General features: G+C 40.7%; 1 pseudogene; it reads left to right on the forward strand.

Annotated features, from left to right (window-relative positions):
- Positions 1 to 1,717: 1,717 nt before the first annotated feature.
- On the forward strand, positions 1,718 to 4,253 carry LOC111752151 (actin-related protein 2/3 complex subunit 3-like; annotated as a pseudogene).
- The last annotated feature ends 13,925 nt before the right edge of the window (positions 4,254 to 18,178 follow it).

Here is an 18,178-nt window from a genome sequence, read left to right on the forward strand (position 1 = left end):
AACAGGGTCGCTCCGGTCAGAATGGACTTAACAGCGATGGGTTTTGGTGGGTTTTTTGTTTGTTTGTTGGTAACCCTGGAGAAGTCACTTAGCCTACCAAACTTGTATCTCTTCTATGCTAAAATGTGGACAATCATTTCTGGGTTATAAGGTTATTACAAGAATAGCAGAGGGAAGAGCAAAGGGGATGTGGGGGAAGCTTGTTATTTAAAACCACAGCTGATGGCAGGAACCTCTACCCGTAAGGGACTGTTGTCATTTCATCTGGAGCAGGTAACCTTTTTGTTTAGCAAAACACAACGATGGGACATTTACCTGTGATGATAGCAGCCTCAAGGCAGAGTAAGAAAGAAAATCTGTGAAATAAAGAAGATTACATTGCTCTTCATAAGAAATAGGAATTTGTAAAATAATAAGAATATTTCAAATAGGAGTAGAGAAGGTGAGGATGGTGGGGCCTCTGGGGGCTCCCGGTCACGGAGTAGCTGGAGGTCTTCTTGAGAAAGTGGCCAAGAACCAGCTGTCGCCTGTTTGCCGCAGTGTGCCCACATGGCATGTCGCGCTGCACTGCGCAGTGTTGTTGTTGTTTGTTGCTGTCGAGTTGATTCCAGCTGCTTCTGTTGTACTGCAATGTGACTCTCTCACCCCCTTTGCACACAAATCTCAGTAACAAGCCATCCAGAAAGCATCTTGGATTCATGTGACTCTGGCGAAGGAATGCTTACGAGGTGTCTGCCTAGAGAATAGTGAACAACATGTAAGATTCCACAAGAAACACCACAGGAATTCCGAGTTTCTCATCAACACTGGTGTGTCTACAGGTAACCTTTGGGTTACACGGGGGCACGTAAAGGTTGGTTTGCAACGCCCCAAACAGAACAAGTGTTAAATGAATATTAACTGCTTATGGCATCACTTGAGACTTCTGCCTCATTGGTTGAGTTCATAATTCCAGTTTGACCAGCAATGTTATCACTGTGCTCTGCCACTGGGCAATTAAAAAATCTCTCTGAGCATCCATTTCCTTATCTATAACACAGACATACTAATTTTAACTTCCATCTCTCTGTTTTTATAAGAATTAAATGAGTTAATAATGTATGTGTAATGTGCTTAGGATGGAAACCCTGGTGGCATAGTGGTTAAGTGCTACCGCTGCTCACCCAAGGGTCGGCAGTTCAAATCCTCCTGGTGCTCCTTGGAAACTGTATGGGGCAGTTCTACTCTGTCCTATAGGGTCGCTATGAGTCGGAATCGACTCGATGGCACTGGGTTTTGTTGGTTTGGTTTGGTGCTTAGGACAATGCCTTGAGTGTTGAAGTAAGCAATAAATATTATTATTAAATATTTACTTGCTAAATCTATTGTACTGCAAACTAATCTTATAAAATGTAATTGCAATGGAGGCAACTGGGCATTTTGGAAAGAGCAGCCACACCAGGAAATCAGGAGTCTAGCCCTACGCTGTTTCCACACTAAGCCTGGTAATCCCTGGGGTTCAATGCCCTCATCTCTAAACCATGGAGGTGGAATCAGATGATCCTAACGGTACGTTCCCATTCTTACCCTCCAATTTGTATCTCTAATTCTATCTCAATATATCCATTACTAAAGCTCACATACATTTTCTTGAAATATCTTATATATAAAGACAATCGTTCATCCAGTCTCTTGACAGAATTCCCGAAAGGCCTATTAAAGGGTAGGATAAGCCACATGCCTCTATGGGAGTGTCTTTGCTTTTTGGGTCATAAGTTTCACAGTTATTAAAATTAAGGACTATTTCAGAAGAATGCTAGGCTCCTTCTTAACACAGGAGTTGACTCAGTGTTATGGGGGTCAAAGTATGGATGGAGGAAGGAGATGTGGGGGGAAGCCAGGGATATGGAGTTTTACCCAGCTCGAGGGGAGCCATCGTGGGAAGTCATGACCGTGGGAGGGCGACAAGACAGCCAGCAGCCTCTGGGAACCCAGGCGGACTGAGGGCACTGATACCAGTTGCCGTCACGTGATTCTGACTCCTGGTGACCCCATCGGGTTTTCAGTGGGTGATCGTTCAGAAGCAGATCATCAGGCCTTCCTTTAGATGCACCCCTGGGTGGACTCAAACCTCCGACTTTTGATTAGCAGCTGAGTACGTCAAGTGTTTGCGCCACCCAGGGACTCCAAAGGTATTGATAGGAAAATGGTAGCAAAGGAAAAAGAAGTCCACTAAAGGTTGGGCTAAAGGAAAGGGGGAGGGGGCTGGGGGCTGGAAGCAGCACCTAAGTTTTGCTTAAGACTCTCGAGTATGACAGTGACTTGCATGTGAGGAAGAAAAAAAGTACCCCTCCTCACACTTAGCGTACCAAACAAACGTGAGACTGTCCTGGACTAGTGTTGGCAGTAGCAATGGAGAGAATTTGGTATGTTGGAGATGGCTCTGTAAGTATAATTGACATAACCTATTGATTGATGCAGGTGTTTGGGGATGGGGGTAAAGGAAGATGGTGCTGTGTTTTAGACTTAAGCAACTGGTGTGTGTTGATGCCATTTACTAGATGGGAAAGACAAGACAGAGAACTATGGGGAAGAAAATAGGAAAATTAAGATTTCCGTTTTGGACTAGTTAATTTGAAATACAGGTATGATGTCCAAGTGGAGAGAGGAAGTATCTGTTTGATATATAATTCTGGCATACAAAGGGCAGATTTAAAATAGAAGCGTCCAGTTCTAGCCAATAATACCCAGCTGGGTCCAAACTCTGGTGCTGCCAAGATGCCAGCCTACCTTTCTTCTCTTATGGACCCTGGACACCAAACTCATTGGAAATATGGTACTGCTACCTATCAGCAGGACCTGCCTATCAAAGGACTTATCAAAGGACGCACCCCTTGAGAGACAAAAGATACAGATATTGTGGGTGAGACTACCTATTACTTCAAGGCAATGACTTCTTCAAAAACTATGAAATTAAGAATGAAGTAGATAGGACCTTGACATATATAACTCTCCACATTTCTGAGTGCCTAAAGAAACTCCAGAAGCGCAATTCCAAAAACCAAGGCAAGAAAGAAACGTACACACTGGGAATCACTAACCTCCCCTTTCCTAGAGAGCCCAGTTTTCCACTTAATGACATTTATGCCAAACCAGCAAACGAACAAGAAGATGAAGTGAGGAGGGTCTACTGACAGCAGCTACGGCAAGAGACAGGACTGAGACTCTGTGAGAAAGTTTTTGACCCACAGGATGGCAAACCCAGCAAGTGGTGGACTTGCTTTGTGAAGAGATAGCTGATGAACAAGAGTCTTTCAGGACCTGGATAGTGAAGGGAACCTGGGCAGACAGTCTCCACAGTCGTGGGCAGCATTTCACAGCAAGATGTACACAGTTCTTTGCCTTGGTTTCATAAAGTTTTATAGAGAAGAGAGAAGAAAGCACGTCTTTACCTGAAAAGCTCTTTATCAAGAATTTGGGGAGGTTATGGAAGGATAATTCAAAATTATTTTTGCAGCATTAAGCTGGTACTTAATAAGTGATAATAAAGACATTTCTAACAACAACAAAACAAACATCCTTTTTGTTCTTGTCAAGACAAGGTGACTTTTTAAAGTCTCAGGATTGGGCAAAATCACCAAGGTAAAGAGAAGAAGGCCTGGAATCATAAGCAGAGAAGCCAGGCTTTAGAAAGGGAAAGAAAAAGGAATCTGTTATGCTGAGTGAGAACGAGTGGCCAAAAAGAGCGTTGACTGTTTTAAGAAGGCTACAGTGTGGCTGGGACAGTGCTCAGCTCTGTTAAACAGGGCAGAGAAAAGGAGTAAGGAAGGGAGAAAGAAGAATCCATCGAATTTTGCGCATAGACGTAATTGTTGACCTTTTAAGAGTAATTTTGGTGGCATGTGGGCGCAAAAACACATTTGAAGTATTTTTTTTTTTAAATGAATTGGACGTGACTGAGTGAAAACAACATATTCAGTAAATTATTTTTCAGAAACAGATACTTCAGGAAAGCAGAAACCTAATGGTGGGGAGAGAGGGTTTGATCAACTTGGATTATGAAAAAGTTCATGAGTGTTGTCAGCTCTTTCCTGCTCATTGCTCAGGAGCTCATGCCAATACTAACACAGCCTCTGACTAAAACAAACTAGTAATAGTGGGCTTTGAATCCACCTTTCCTAACCTTCCCATATTCAATTCACCTGGAACCCATCTGTACGTCTAGTCCACTCTGAGTCTATAGAAGCTCATTCTGGCTCCTCATTTGAAGCCAGAAAAAGAATAATACTTAATAAATGCTTGTTAAATAGAATGCACCCCAAGAATCTCCACCACATAGATTCATTCAAAGTCTCTGCTCAGCTCCTGAGAATAGCTTTTGTGTGAAGTCATAAAAATGCATTGGTGAGTAGATAGCATCCCTGAAACAAGATTTTCAAGTGATTTTCAATAATTAAATCCTGAGGAACAATTTAAAGCATGCATAATTCTCTCTCAAATACTCTCCAGAGACTGTCAGTGCTTGCTGGGGTTCACAGGTTTCATTACAAGTTCATTTTCCTCCCTTCAGTACTGGGTGTACTGGCTGACTTCAGTAGCGGGGAAGGGCTGGCACAGGTTAAACAAGTGGAGTCTGGAAGGTGGCAGCACGCTCACACAGTGTTAAATAGTCAGCTTTCACTCGGTCATGGTGATTCCAGGCATCACATGAAATCAAGCAAGTTATTGCGTGGGCATAAAATGGCATTTTGAGACTGGATTCTAAGGTCACTTCCATCAGTGAGGGCCCTCAACAAATCATTATGTATTTTGTGCTTTATCTTCTCTCTCTGGAAATAGGATTTAGAATCTACTGTCCCAATGAGAAAGGGTAAGAAACATCTTTAGATTTTCCACGTAAGAGCTCAGCTGCTAACCAAAACATCAGCAGTTCAAATCCACCAGCCACTCCTTGGAAACCCTATGGGCCGTTCTACTCTGAGCTAATCTGAAAGTTCCTAATCTAATAGCTCCTTTCCAACATTGTATTTTTTTTTTTTTTGGTGGGGGTTGCTTTCTGAAAGAGTAGTAGAAGTTTGGCTAATGGACTAATAATGACTTATCGAATGTGCACTTTTGCTGAGGCACACATTTGAGTCGTTTTCTATGTTACAGTTGATGGTGAAGCAGTAGGCAACTGGACGTCAGCATTCCCTTCCAATGTTCTTAGTCCCTGTTTGCTCTTCAGTGAGCATGCCTTTTGTAGAGGGAGCCTGCTATCTGTCTGCCAGTTTGTCATGCTGTGGTGGCTCGCATATCGCTGTGATTCTGCCTTGCATGTGGCTATACCACCAGTAGTTCAAATACCAGCAAGGCCACCCACGATGGACAGATTTCAGTGGAGCTTCTAGACTAAGATAGACTAGGAAGAAAGGCCTGGTCATCTACTTCCAAAAATGAGCCAATGAAAGCCTATGGATCACAACAGAATATAGTGTGATAACAGTGCTGGAAGATGAGCCCCCTAGGCTAGAAGTCCCTCAAAATATACAGTGGACAGAACAATGGACTGGAGCAAACCAACAATCATGGAGGTGGCACAGGACCAGCAATATTTCAATCCACTACACATCAGGTTACCATGAGTAGAAACTGACTCAATAGCCACTGACAACAACAACACGCTGGGGTAGCAGAGTCCCATAGGGGTGTAAATATCATCAATACGTGTCTCCTCACGGCTAGCAGGTTAATGGGGCTGCCCCATCAAAAGCCCATCTTCATGAGAACTCAGGGAGCCTGCTTCCTTCAAAACGAAAGTTGTCATGATGAACCAGTAGAGTGGGAAAACTAGGCCATGTTGCAAACTCATGTGCGTATAGATCACGTAGGGATTTTGTTAAAATGCAGACTCTAAGTGTGTAAGCATGGAGAAGGGCCTTGGTGTCTGCATACCAAACAAGCTCCCCAGTGATGCCAATGCTGCTGCTCTGTGGGTCACACTTTGAGTAAAAAGCTTTCGATTAGCTTTCTATTAAACAAACAGACAACAACAACAATATTGCTGTTGAGTTGATTGGAGTAAAACTGCCCCGCAGAGTTTCCAAGGAGTACCTGGTGGATTCAAACTGCTGACCTTTTGGTTAGCAGTCGTAGCACTTAACCACTGCACTACCAGGGTTTCCAGCTTTAAATGAGCACTGCTATCTTAATTTTTTTTAATAAGCACATTTAAAAAAAGTAAAAAGGAGATGAAACTGATTTTTATAATATGTATTATTTAACCCAATATATCTAAAGCATTATGCTTTCAACATATAATCAATACAAAAATTATTACTGAAATGTTTTATTCTTTTTTTTTTTTTTTGGTGCACTAAATCTTCGAAATCCAGTGTTTATTATGCACTTACACCAAACCCATTACTGCCAAGTAGATTCTGACTCATAGTGACCCTATATCTTAATCCGTAATAGCCACATTTCAAGTGCTCAAGAGCCACATGTGGTCAGTGTCACTGTCATCAAAAGGGGTGAATAATCACAGGCGCAAGGTACCTACTTTCACATAAATCTGTCCTAGCTCTGTCCCAGAGAAGTATGTTTGAGTTCTAGGAAAGGAAATGCTGTAACTAGAACTAAAAGAGACATTTTCTTTATCTGTATACAATATTGTTGTTGTTGTTAAGTGCCATAGAGTCAATTTTGACTCACAGCAATCCCAGGTGACAGACTACAACTGCCCCATAGGGTTTTTTGGCTGTAATCTCTACAGGAGCAGATCGCCAGCTCTTCCTCCCATGGAGCTACTTGGTGGGTTCCAACAGCCAACCTTTGGGTTAGCAGCTGAGCTGGTAGAAAAGCATGGCACCCAGCGGGACAACGTGATGTTGGTTAGAGAGCAGAAAGAGGCTGCAATATCCATGGGGCACTGGCAGTGCTCACGGCATCAGCCTCTGTTCTCTGTGATCACGCATGCGAACCCCAGAAATATCAGGGACTGGCATTGTGGGGGCTAAGGCCTTACAAATGCATGTGAAGGGGCCAAGCAGGATGATTAACAGATCCCTGTACCTACTCCTACCATGGGAGGTGAGGCCTGCAGGAAATCTGGGCTACACCTAAACTTGAACATTTTCAGCCTCAGGGTGTATATTTCTTATAAATGCTTTGTAAATGGGTAGTGTTATGCCACAGCATGGGATTATCTATATTTCTTTATTAAGCTATTTGACCCAGATATACTCAGGTAACGAGTGGAAAGCACCAAACCAAAAAACCAAAGCCATTGCCGTCCAGTCCATTCCAAATCGGTGACCCCGTGTGTTATGGAGTAGGACTGAGCGCCAGAAGGTTTTCTTGCTGTGATCTTTACAGGAGCAGTTCACCAGGCCTCTCTTCCACAGAGCTACTGGGTAGGTTCAAACTGCCAACCTTTAGGTTAGCAGCCAGTTGCAAACCGCTTGAGTCACCAAGGCTCCCTGAGTGGATAATAGAAACAGATAAATAATTCAGTGCCTTAATTGGTCTTTCTCTGATTTAAAATAATTTGTTAATAAACCATTTATTCATTTGCTCGTTTAATAAATATTTATTGCGCTTCTCATACTTCCAGGCTCCATTTTAGGTGCTGGTGATTCAGCAATAAACAAAACAGGCAAAATTTCTACCCTCTCAAAGCTTGTGTTCTACAGGGACCATTCAGTAATTAGAGATATCAAGTGTAGATACGGCCAGATGGTTTCGAAAGAACAGCAGCAGATAGTAAATCAATGGTCTAAGGATGGAATTACTTCTCTGTGGTGACGTTCAATCCAAATGTGATCTTGGACTGTGACAGGTTAAGGTGATGTGAGAGCATTTGAGCACAGGTGTGATGGTTAATGTTGTTTGTCAGCTTGGCTTGGCCATGATTCTCAGTGGTTTGGCAGTTACGTAATGATGTAATTGGGCAGCTACGTAATGATGTAGTTTGGTAGTTACGTAATGATGTAATTGGGCAGTTATGTAATGATGTAGTTTGGCAGTTATGTAATGATGTGATCTGATGTGATCAGTCAATCAGTTGTAAGGGCAATTTCCTCAGAGATGTGGCCTGCATCCAGTGTGTGTGTGTGTGTGTGTTTGTACATTCTGGCAAAGCTCTCTCACTTGCTCTGTATCCTGTATCTGATTCGTCGTCATCTGACATCCAATTCTTGGGCCTTGAGCCAGAGGCCTGCCATATTGCCTACAGATCTTGGGTTCACCAGCCTCCACAGGCTGAGCCAGTGACCTGCCGTTTGACCTACTGATCTTCGGTTCATCAGCCCCTGTAGCTAAGTAAGTCAGGAGGAGCCTCCAGCCTGACACCTGGCCCATGGACTTGGGACTTGCCAGCCTCTACAACCCAGTGAGCCATTTCCTTGAGATAAATCTTTCTCTCTTTCTCTCTCTCTCTCTGTAGAGATGTGCAAAGTGGGGAAGACATGGATGAATTTAAGTGCTTTTTTCAGAAAGGAGCTGAATGTTTAGCTTAGTCTTATGTTTCAAGTTGGAATTTCAAGTCAGATCCATTATAGAATCTTAGAGCTGGAAGGGTCTTAGCAGACCTCCGAATCTAAACCTTCTTTATAAAGTGTCAGACTTGCTCAATAAAATTATTCACAAAGTACTTCGAACAGTGACTACCACAAATCACATGCTAATAAATGCATTTCTGTATTTACTTTAAAGAAATGGTGGACACTAACAGGATTATGTTGGTTAGTTGTTGTTAGGTGCTGTCTAGTGGGTTTCAACTCATAGTGACCCTATGTACAACAGAACAAAACACTATCTATTCCTGCACCATCCTCACAATCATTACAATGTTTGAGCCCATTGTTTCAGCCACTGCGTCAACCCATTTCATCAAGGGTTTTCCTCTTTTTCACTGACCCTGTACTTCACCATCCTGATAGCAAGTCCAAAGTATGTGAGACGAAGCCTCTGTCTCGTCTTCAGTCATTAGTGTTCAATGCGTTAAGTTTATTCTTGAGATGGTCTCTAAATTCAGGTGGGGTATACTCAAGGTCGTAATTTAGCTATTGTGGACTTATTTTAATTTTCTTTAACTTCACCTTGAACTTGCATATGAGCAACTGATGTTCTGTTTCACATTCAGCCCCTGTTCTGACTGGTGATATTGAACTTCTCCACCATCCCTTTCCACAGATGTAGTGGCTTTGATTCCTGTGTATTCCATCTGATGAGCTCCATGTGTATAGACACTATTTATGTTGAGAAAAGGTATTTCCAATGAATTGGTCTTGCAAAATTCTATCATGTGATCTCCAGCATCTTTTCTATTACCAAGGCCATGTTTTCCAACTATTGTTCCTTTTTCTTTGTTTTCCAACTTTCTTATTCCAAACACCAGTAATTATGAATACATCTTGATTACATGTCTGATCAGTTTCAGACTGCAGAAGTTGATAAAAATTTCCAGTTTCTTCATCTTTGGCATTACTGGTTGGTGCATCAATTTGGATTGATGGTCATATTAACTGGTCTTCCTTTCAGGTGTATGGATATTATCCTATCACTGACAGAGTTGTACTTCAGGATAGATCTTGAAATGTTCTTTTTGACAATGAATGTGATACTATTCCTCTTGAGTTTGTCATTCTGGTATAGTAGATCATATGACTGTCCTATCCAAAATGGCCAATACCAGTCCATTTCAACTCACTAATGCCTAGGATATCTATCTTCAAGCGAAGGGACTGGCATATAATCAAGGTGTAATGGTGGGTTATGTCGTCTGTTTATGAATTTGTTACAAAAACACTTCCTCATGCAACCATTGCTTGCTGGGGAAGGGGCCTAGACTTGGAGTTAAGAGACCTGGATTCTAGTCTTTCTGTAGAACTAAGCAAGTCATTAAATTCTTGAATGCATTTGTCTTAGGTTACTAGTGCTGCCGTAACAGAAATGCCACAGGTGAGTGGCTTTAATGAGCAGAAATTAATGAACAGCTTAGGAGACTAGAAGTCTGAATTCAGGGTGACACAAACCAAAAAAGTTGGCAACTTGAACCCACCAGCCACTCCCACAGGAGAAAGATGTGGCAGACTGCTTCTGTAATGATTATAGCCTTTAATGAAAGGCATCCATGTCATCCATCTGAGGGGTCAGGAGATGAGCAAGCCTATGGTATGACCCCACATGACATCTCCACCAAGAAAGAAAACCCTAATAATAGTGACCTGGTATTGAAGTCTAGACATAGTTTTTACACTATTGAGCAGCTGTTATCTTTGAGTTTTGGATGAACAAATTTTTGAAGCTTCAGGGCTCAAGAAAGTACCGAATTTGCTGAAAAGCATAAGGTGATCATTAGTCAGAGTGATCCTGTTCTTTATCCAGTATATTCTTTGCAGGAATTCCAAATATTTAGTGCCATAGTGACCACAGATTCACATGACAGAAACCCTCTGGTGTCCTATTTATCTAGAGAACGAATCTGAGATTTGTGTTTTTACCCCATTAGTGGTAGATTTTTAAAAATGGAAGCAAAATATTAATAAATTGCCCTGATTAATAAATTGCTTCTTCCATTTTGCATCTTTCATAAATTTTTGAATCCCGTCATTTTTCACCATCCCCTTTGCCTAAGGATTTTGCTATTTAGAGAAGATAGAGGACATGATATTAAAATACATGTGAGGAATCCAAGACAGCTGATGGACTTGGCAGCAATTTTGAATGACTTTTTTAGCAATGTGCTGTGAAACCTGTAACATAATATGGTATAAAGATAGAGGGGTCATTTGCAAATATTTCCCTGAAACCTATGTCTATACATTTTCACATGAATTGTTCTATGTTCGGTGGAGTGGTCGCCTACCGGGAATGTCAGTTAAGTGCTGTTTTGTAAGCTCTTTATTTGCTTACAAAAGGCGGTGATGACACAGCTCAGTCCACACAGAAGTAAATGTTTCATCAGGTATCCCAGGAACTTCTTATATTTTATTATTTATTAGGGGCTATATGACTCTATAGAGTGTCAACTGAGCCTGCCAGAAATAAGCCCTGAGCTCTTAATCCTTGAGCCACAGCTGCTAATGTGGCAGAGTGACTAGTGAGTTACAAAGGAACAAAGCAGACAAGAGAGTCAGAACACTCTTTTTCCTCAGTGGGTCAATAGGAGTCCATGTACTGACTTTCCTATTTCTAATGAGAAAAAGGTTTCCAGGTAAAAGAGTCTACCATCCTGCCCACCTGCCTTTGTTCGTCATTCAGTAAAATCAAGTCCCAGATAAGCAAGAAGCCAAAAATGACTTTAAAAAAAATTTTTTTTTAACCGGTCATATTTCTAAAAGCAATTGTCTTACGTAATACTGACCAGCAGTATTTTCTGTATGGGTCCTTAGAGGAGCAAGCAATCTATTCTATAGTAATCTGTTCTATAGTAATCTATCCTATAGAAATCTATTCTATAGTAATCTATTCTATAGTAGACAAGCAATCTATTCCATAGAAAAAAACAAAAACCAAACCCCTTGCTGTTGAGTCAATAGTGACCCTATAGGATATAGTAGAACTGCCCCTTAGGGTTTCCAAGGGGCGGCTGGTGGATTCAAACTGCTGACCTTTTGCTTAGCACCTATAGCTCTTCGTAGCTCTTAGCTACTGGGCCGTCAGCCATCCTTAAAACAAAGATCCCAAGCTAATACATACAGAGGAGTTTAGATGATCTGTAGGTTTTTTTTTTTTTTTTCTTTTCCACTGCCTCTCCCATTGAGTTAAGGGCCTTTTTTCTGTTCTTTCTTCCATTACCATATTGCAATACTGTTCTGTATATGGAGCGATCTCCCCTCTAAATGTCTACAGAATGAAAGCAAAGCCCTTGTCTTTGGATTCATTGGGCCTAGCTGAGGAAGAGTGAGTAAACAAGGGTAACTGGGGGGGGGGAGGGGGGAGTGTGTTTGGTTCAATTGAAATATTTTTTGTACCCAATATTTTTGTACTCCTGGGAAAGGAATGATTCCTTTTTGAATATATGTTACAACAGTGGATATGGAGGGCAGGAAGACTTCAAGAAGTTAATATTCAAAGAAATACCATAGACAAAAGCCTCTGGAATTTGGAGGAAACCACAGATGAGACCCCGAGAGTGGGCTGTGGTTGCAGGGGAGCCAATTAGACACTTGAAATTCTTTGTCCGTACTTCTAATTGGCATTCAAGTTTCCTGCTTTGCTGGTAGTCTAGAGTTACTTCTTTTTTGATTTGTCAGGATTGCTGAGAAAATCACTGATGTTGGGAGAACTCAATAGCCTTAAAATCAGTTCATCTCATTCTTATCACACTTCCCAGTTGACATGACCTGTACGCACATATAAACATGCTATCCGTGTAATCCCTTACTAAGAAATACCTCATAAATGGCAAAGAATGTAGATAATATTGACCATGCTACGTATTGAAGGACCTAGTGACAGGGCCTGGAGTGCTTTAAACAAATGTTTGCTTTTCATGTTGATAGGACGGTGTCATTGAAGACTCACTGTTCGCATAGTCAGCAATAGTTTTAAACTTTTTTTTTTTAATTTTATGGTGTTTTAGGTGAAAGTTTACAGTACAAATATGTTTCTCATTCAAAAATGTATACACAAATTATTTTGTGACATTGGTAGTTTTAAACATTTTAATGCAAAAAGGGGTGTATATTCATTAAAAGGTGAATAATTCACAAAACACAAATGGCTTAGCACCCGGTACCAACTATAGTTGAACATCTTATTTTGCAACAGAAAGAAAATACACAATAATGCAGACAGTACCAAAAACCAAACCAAACCCAATGCTGTCAAGTCAATTCCGACTCATAGAGACCCTATAAGACAGAGTAAAACTGCTCCATAGGGCTTCCAAGGAGTGCCTGGTGGATTTCAACCATCTACCTTTTGGTTAGCAGCCGTAGCTCTTAACCACGACACCACAGGGTTTCCAGGTTGACAGTAGTGGGGGGTAATTTTTGTTTTCTTCCTGATACTTTTTTTTATTATCAAAGTTATCAGCAATGTGTATTAATTTCTTTTCTAATTAAGGGGAGAAAGCCATTAGAATTTTCTTTGACTAGATCTTCAGAGAGCTGTCACTTGAACAACAATCTTCTTCACAATTCTGTTATAAAGCATTCCAGATTACTGATGTCCTTTGCTTCATGCAAGAACAAAGAGATACTTATTTTTAACATTCAGCTGTACATTCCTGACTTGTACAGTTAAAATATGTTGGGATTTACTCTCTAGAATCTTCTTTCTGAAACCCTAAGTAGATTTCTTTGTTGACTCAGAAGTTAAAAATATATTGTCATGAATCCGAAAATCTCTCTTCATAGCATGATCGATTTTATCTTTGATTAAATTTTTTAAAAACTCTTTTCCTAATTTATTTTTAATTTGTTGTTTTTCTATTAACTCTGCTGGTCCTATCACAAATGATGTTCTCTGAATAGCACATTCCCTAGAAAATTTCATGTCCTGAAATCACAGCCATAAAAGTAATTTCAGAAAAGATCAAAGAAGATAGATAGACTGTCAGCTACTTGAGTCAGCCATCTGTACTTGTTCATATTATTGGGCTGCTCTAGGCAAAAGTGATAAAGTAGGCAAACTTGGTTATTAGTGCCCTTTTTTTTTTTTTCCATGCAATAACATCATCATGTATCCAGTGGCTCAGACGTCCCCTAATGAAGTCACCACCCTTCAGCTTTACTCCCTGGGCAATGTCTCAAAAGCTGTATTTTACTTCCTCCAACTTCTGTATCAATTATCTGTTATGTAATCTCTGGGGAACCCTGTTTTCTGCATTCCAAGGTGCCAGAGAGCTAAGCAGATGAGCCAATTCGGGCAATATTGTTAAAGAGAAACAGCTGTTTTTGTGTCTCTTCTCTTTTCCTCTGAATATATGGAAACTTTATCAGTGACTATTTTAATATAGACAGTATGCTTATTCAAAGGCTTTAGAGTAATGATGAAAATTTCAGTTAAAGAAGGAAAGGAAAGCCATAGGCCAGAAGAGAAAAGGTGATTTCCCATTTATTTAAAAAGATGGGGCTGTACTGAATCTTAACTTATGGGAAGAGGTCCTTTATCTATCTATCTATCTGTCTATCTGTCTGTCTGTCTGTCTGTCTGTCTGTCTACCTGTCTGTGTATGCATGTACATATCTGATTTGAATATGTAACTTATAGTCATAAGATGCGGGCCCAACTCGGAAGTCCCTTCCGTACTACAAACTGCCTCTTTGTAAGATGAATGATCTATCTGCATAATCCAGCCTTTGTGTGTATATATATACACACACACACACACACACACACACACACCATATTTTTATGCAAACAACCCATGCCTTCTGTTCTACCTTTGTTTGCTAACCAAACCCTCCCCCATGTGGTATTTTCCTATGCACGCTATGCTAACTTTTTTACAGCAACAAGTAAAAACAAAATTGGTATAGCGGCACTTACGAACATACCTTTTGAGGGCAGGGTGCAATTGGCAAACAAACATAGAAGGTGCAGGCTATTTGCCTAAAAATACGGTGCATGTGTGAAAGTGTGTGTGTGTGTGTGTATGTATATATAGCCTCCGCAGCCCATGAACAAGCTATATGTGTGTGTGCATATGTGTATATATATACATATGTATATATATATATCTCATGAGGAACCTGTACGTAGACCAAGAGGCAGTCAAGGGATACTGGGTGGTTTAAAGTCAGGAGACGTGTGTGTCAGGTTTGTATCCTTTCACCATACTTACTCAATCTGTATGCTGAGCAAATGATCCAAGAAGCTGGACTATATGAAGAAGAATGGGGCATCAGAAAGACTCATTAACAACCTGCGTTATGCAGATGACACAATCTTGCTTGCTGAAAGCAAAGAGGACTTGAAGCACTTACTGATGAAGGTCAAAGACCACAGCCTTCAGTATGGATTGCACCTCAACATAAAGAAAACAAAATCCTCACAACTGGACCAACAAGCAACATCATGATAAATGGAGAAAAGATTGAAGTTTCCAAGGCTTTTATTCTACTTGAACCCACAATCAACACCCATTGAGGCAGCATTCAAGAAATCAAAGAGTGCATCGCATTGGGAAAACATGCTGCAAAAGACCTCTTTATAGAGTTAAAAAGCAAAAATGTCACTTTGAAGGCTAAGGTGGGCCTAACCCAAGCCATGGCATTTTCAACCACCTAATATGCATGCAAAAGCTGGACAATAAATAAGAGAGGCTGAAGAAGAATTGATGCCTTTTAATTATGGTGTTGGTGAAGAATATTGAATATACATACCATGGACTGCCAGAAGCACAAACAAATCTGTCCTGGAAGAAATAGGGCCGGAATGCTTCTTAGAAGCAAGGATGGCAAGACTTCATCTCCCATACTTTGGATATGTTATCAGGAGGGACCAGCCCCTAGAGAAGGACATCGTACTTGGAAAAATAGAGGGTCATAAAAAGAGAAAGACCCTCAGTAAGCTGGACTGACACAGTGGCTGCAACAATGGGCTCAAGCATAACAACAATTGTAAGGATGACACAGAACTTTCTGCTGCACATAGGGTTTTGTTATGAGTTGGAACTGACCTGATGGCACCTAACAACAGCAACAACAACAACACACACATGCACACACACGTACACACACACACACATATATAGCAAATAATTCAATCATCTGCAAATAAATGATGACCATCTATGTTGAATGATTTTATTATTATGAAATGACTTTATACATGTACTTCTTTACATAGGAAAAGATCACTAGTCCACTAACCCCAAAATACCTGAGAAAGCCCCCAAGTTATAGAAACACAGAATGGCATGGCAACCTAAAAGAAACTTGAAGAGGAAAAAGCAATAACTCAGAGAGGTTACATGACTTAGTTATTAGCTAGTGGCAGAGCTGTGGCTGAAGTCCTAAGCTGACTGTTTTTCTCACTCTTCCATTCCATGCACCAAAGGCAAAACATGATAGGAGGAGAGAAGAATATCAGGGTATATGAGAATGACCAGGAGCACCGGAAGCAGCAAAGAATCTTCTGCCTAGTTCACAAATCCATCTTGAGCATACCACAGGGTTTCTTAAGTCACTTTCCATTTAGACACACATCAACTTGGAACATAACTTGTAAGACAAGTCCTTCTAAGGGGTGGGGATGGGGCAGGAAGAAAAAGAGAGAGAGAGAGAGACTGTGATGCAATCCTACGTTTTTCTGGGCCAAAATTCCTGTGTGGATACACTCAGCATTCTAAATTTCTTTAGAATAATAAGTGCTGAGCCTCTGAACTTCAGAGCCTTCCATTTGACTCTCTACCCTAAGCCAGATGTCCCTTTCATTTTGCAGAGCAGTAAAAGAGATCACTAATAAGCAAAAAACAAGTACTGGCTCTGCAGGCAGAGTAGAGCTCTCATACTCCACCTTTAATAAAATATGTGTTCATACCTGTTGCACAGCAAAATGACATTCCTGCAGGTTTATTTCTTAAAGTGTGAGTGGTTTTTAAATATTTAATATAATCTTTCTTCTTCAAAGACTTTTACAACCTCAGAATGCCCATCAACAACTTTCAATAATAACAAAAGACAGGAGAAATGGAAATACACTATAGAAAGGTATCCACACTTTCCTGTATTTCTTCCACATCCCACCATCTTCTTACCTTTAATGTCTTTTGGCCATCGTAGTTCTCCCACACGTGAAGCATCCTTCTCAGTTCTCTTCTGAAGCTGAAAACTTCACAGTCTATTCCCTGCCAGCCTTTCTAGATTCACCTCCTGCAGTGATTTCTACCCATCACGAGCTTCAGCCACAGCAAACTGTTCACACTGCACTTGCTTTTGTCTCCAGGTCTCTGTATACGGTGATCTTCTCTCATTGCTTGATTGTACTATCAGCAAGCAGAAGTCTCCTCCACTCCCCTTTATGGGAGTGTCACTCTTCTACAGCCACAAATGGACTTCACACCTATCAGAACCATTCTCCCAGATGGCCCCACAGATCCTCATTCTGGTATCCTTTGATAGTCTCCTCCCATGCTGAACCAGGGCTGGCCTGCATAACCATCAGAGTATGGCTTCTGAGATTAGTCATAAAAACACTGGTGCTTCTGCCTTGTTCTCTTGGATTTCTTTCTCTGGAGAAAGATAGATGATAGATAGACAGACTGATCGGTAGATAGATACAGACAGACAGATATATACACATACAAAAAGGAATAGAGAGCAGAGAGTAGATAGATGACAACCGATTTTTGGAAGATGCAGAATGATGGGATGAGGATTAATGACTTAGTAGAGTTGGAAAAGGTATAAAACTGGGAGTACTAAGTAACCTGGCAAGCAGCGGTGAGACGAGTGGTAATGAAAAAGGTACTGTTTCAAGGTTTGTGTGAAAGCTTACTAGATCCCAAACTCCCCACCTAACCCCAAATGTTGTTGTTGTTAGGTGCCTTCAAATCATTTCCAACTCATAATGACCCAACGTGACAGAGTAGAACTGCCCTGTAGGGCTCCCTAGGCTGTACTCTTAAGGGAGCAGGTCTTTTCTTCCATGGAGTACCTGGTGGGCTTGAACAACCAATTTTTTGGTTAGCAGCCGACCACTTAACCATTGAGCACCTGGCTATCCTAAATAGCCAGGCCAAACTCAGAAGGAGAAGATGTCAATTCCATGAAGAAACAGAATGAGAGGGATTCCAGGGAGTGTGGATGAGGAGCTGAACTGCAATGGTGTCTACCTCAAATTAGGCAGGTAGTCCTTTACTCTCACAATTAAAGGTGTAAAAAGTCAATTCTCCCTTCCCTCTCTATGCACACAGAGTTTCTAACTTGCTGTTCAGCCTCTCAGTGTTTAGTATGAATAAAAAAAATAGGCAATTAATAATCAAAAGACTGCTTATGAGTGCCTCAAAAGTGAGAGAGAAAATGAAGTAAAATAAAACCAAAAATCAGAAAGGAAATAAAAAGTTGTCAGAGAAAACAGGAAAAAAAAATTAGGACACAGACTGAAACATCCAAAATAGTCCTTTTTCATTAATATTTTCAGAAAGATAAGAGAAGGCACTGTATACATGAAAGACAAAAAAGCATTATTTACAAAAATAAAATAATTACAGCACAACAAAAAGCTCTTGGAAATAAAAAACATATATGAAAGCAAAGATGAG

This window comes from Loxodonta africana, chromosome 27 (assembly GCF_030014295.1).
Source record: "Loxodonta africana isolate mLoxAfr1 chromosome 27, mLoxAfr1.hap2, whole genome shotgun sequence".
NCBI lineage: Eukaryota > Metazoa > Chordata > Mammalia > Proboscidea > Elephantidae > Loxodonta > Loxodonta africana.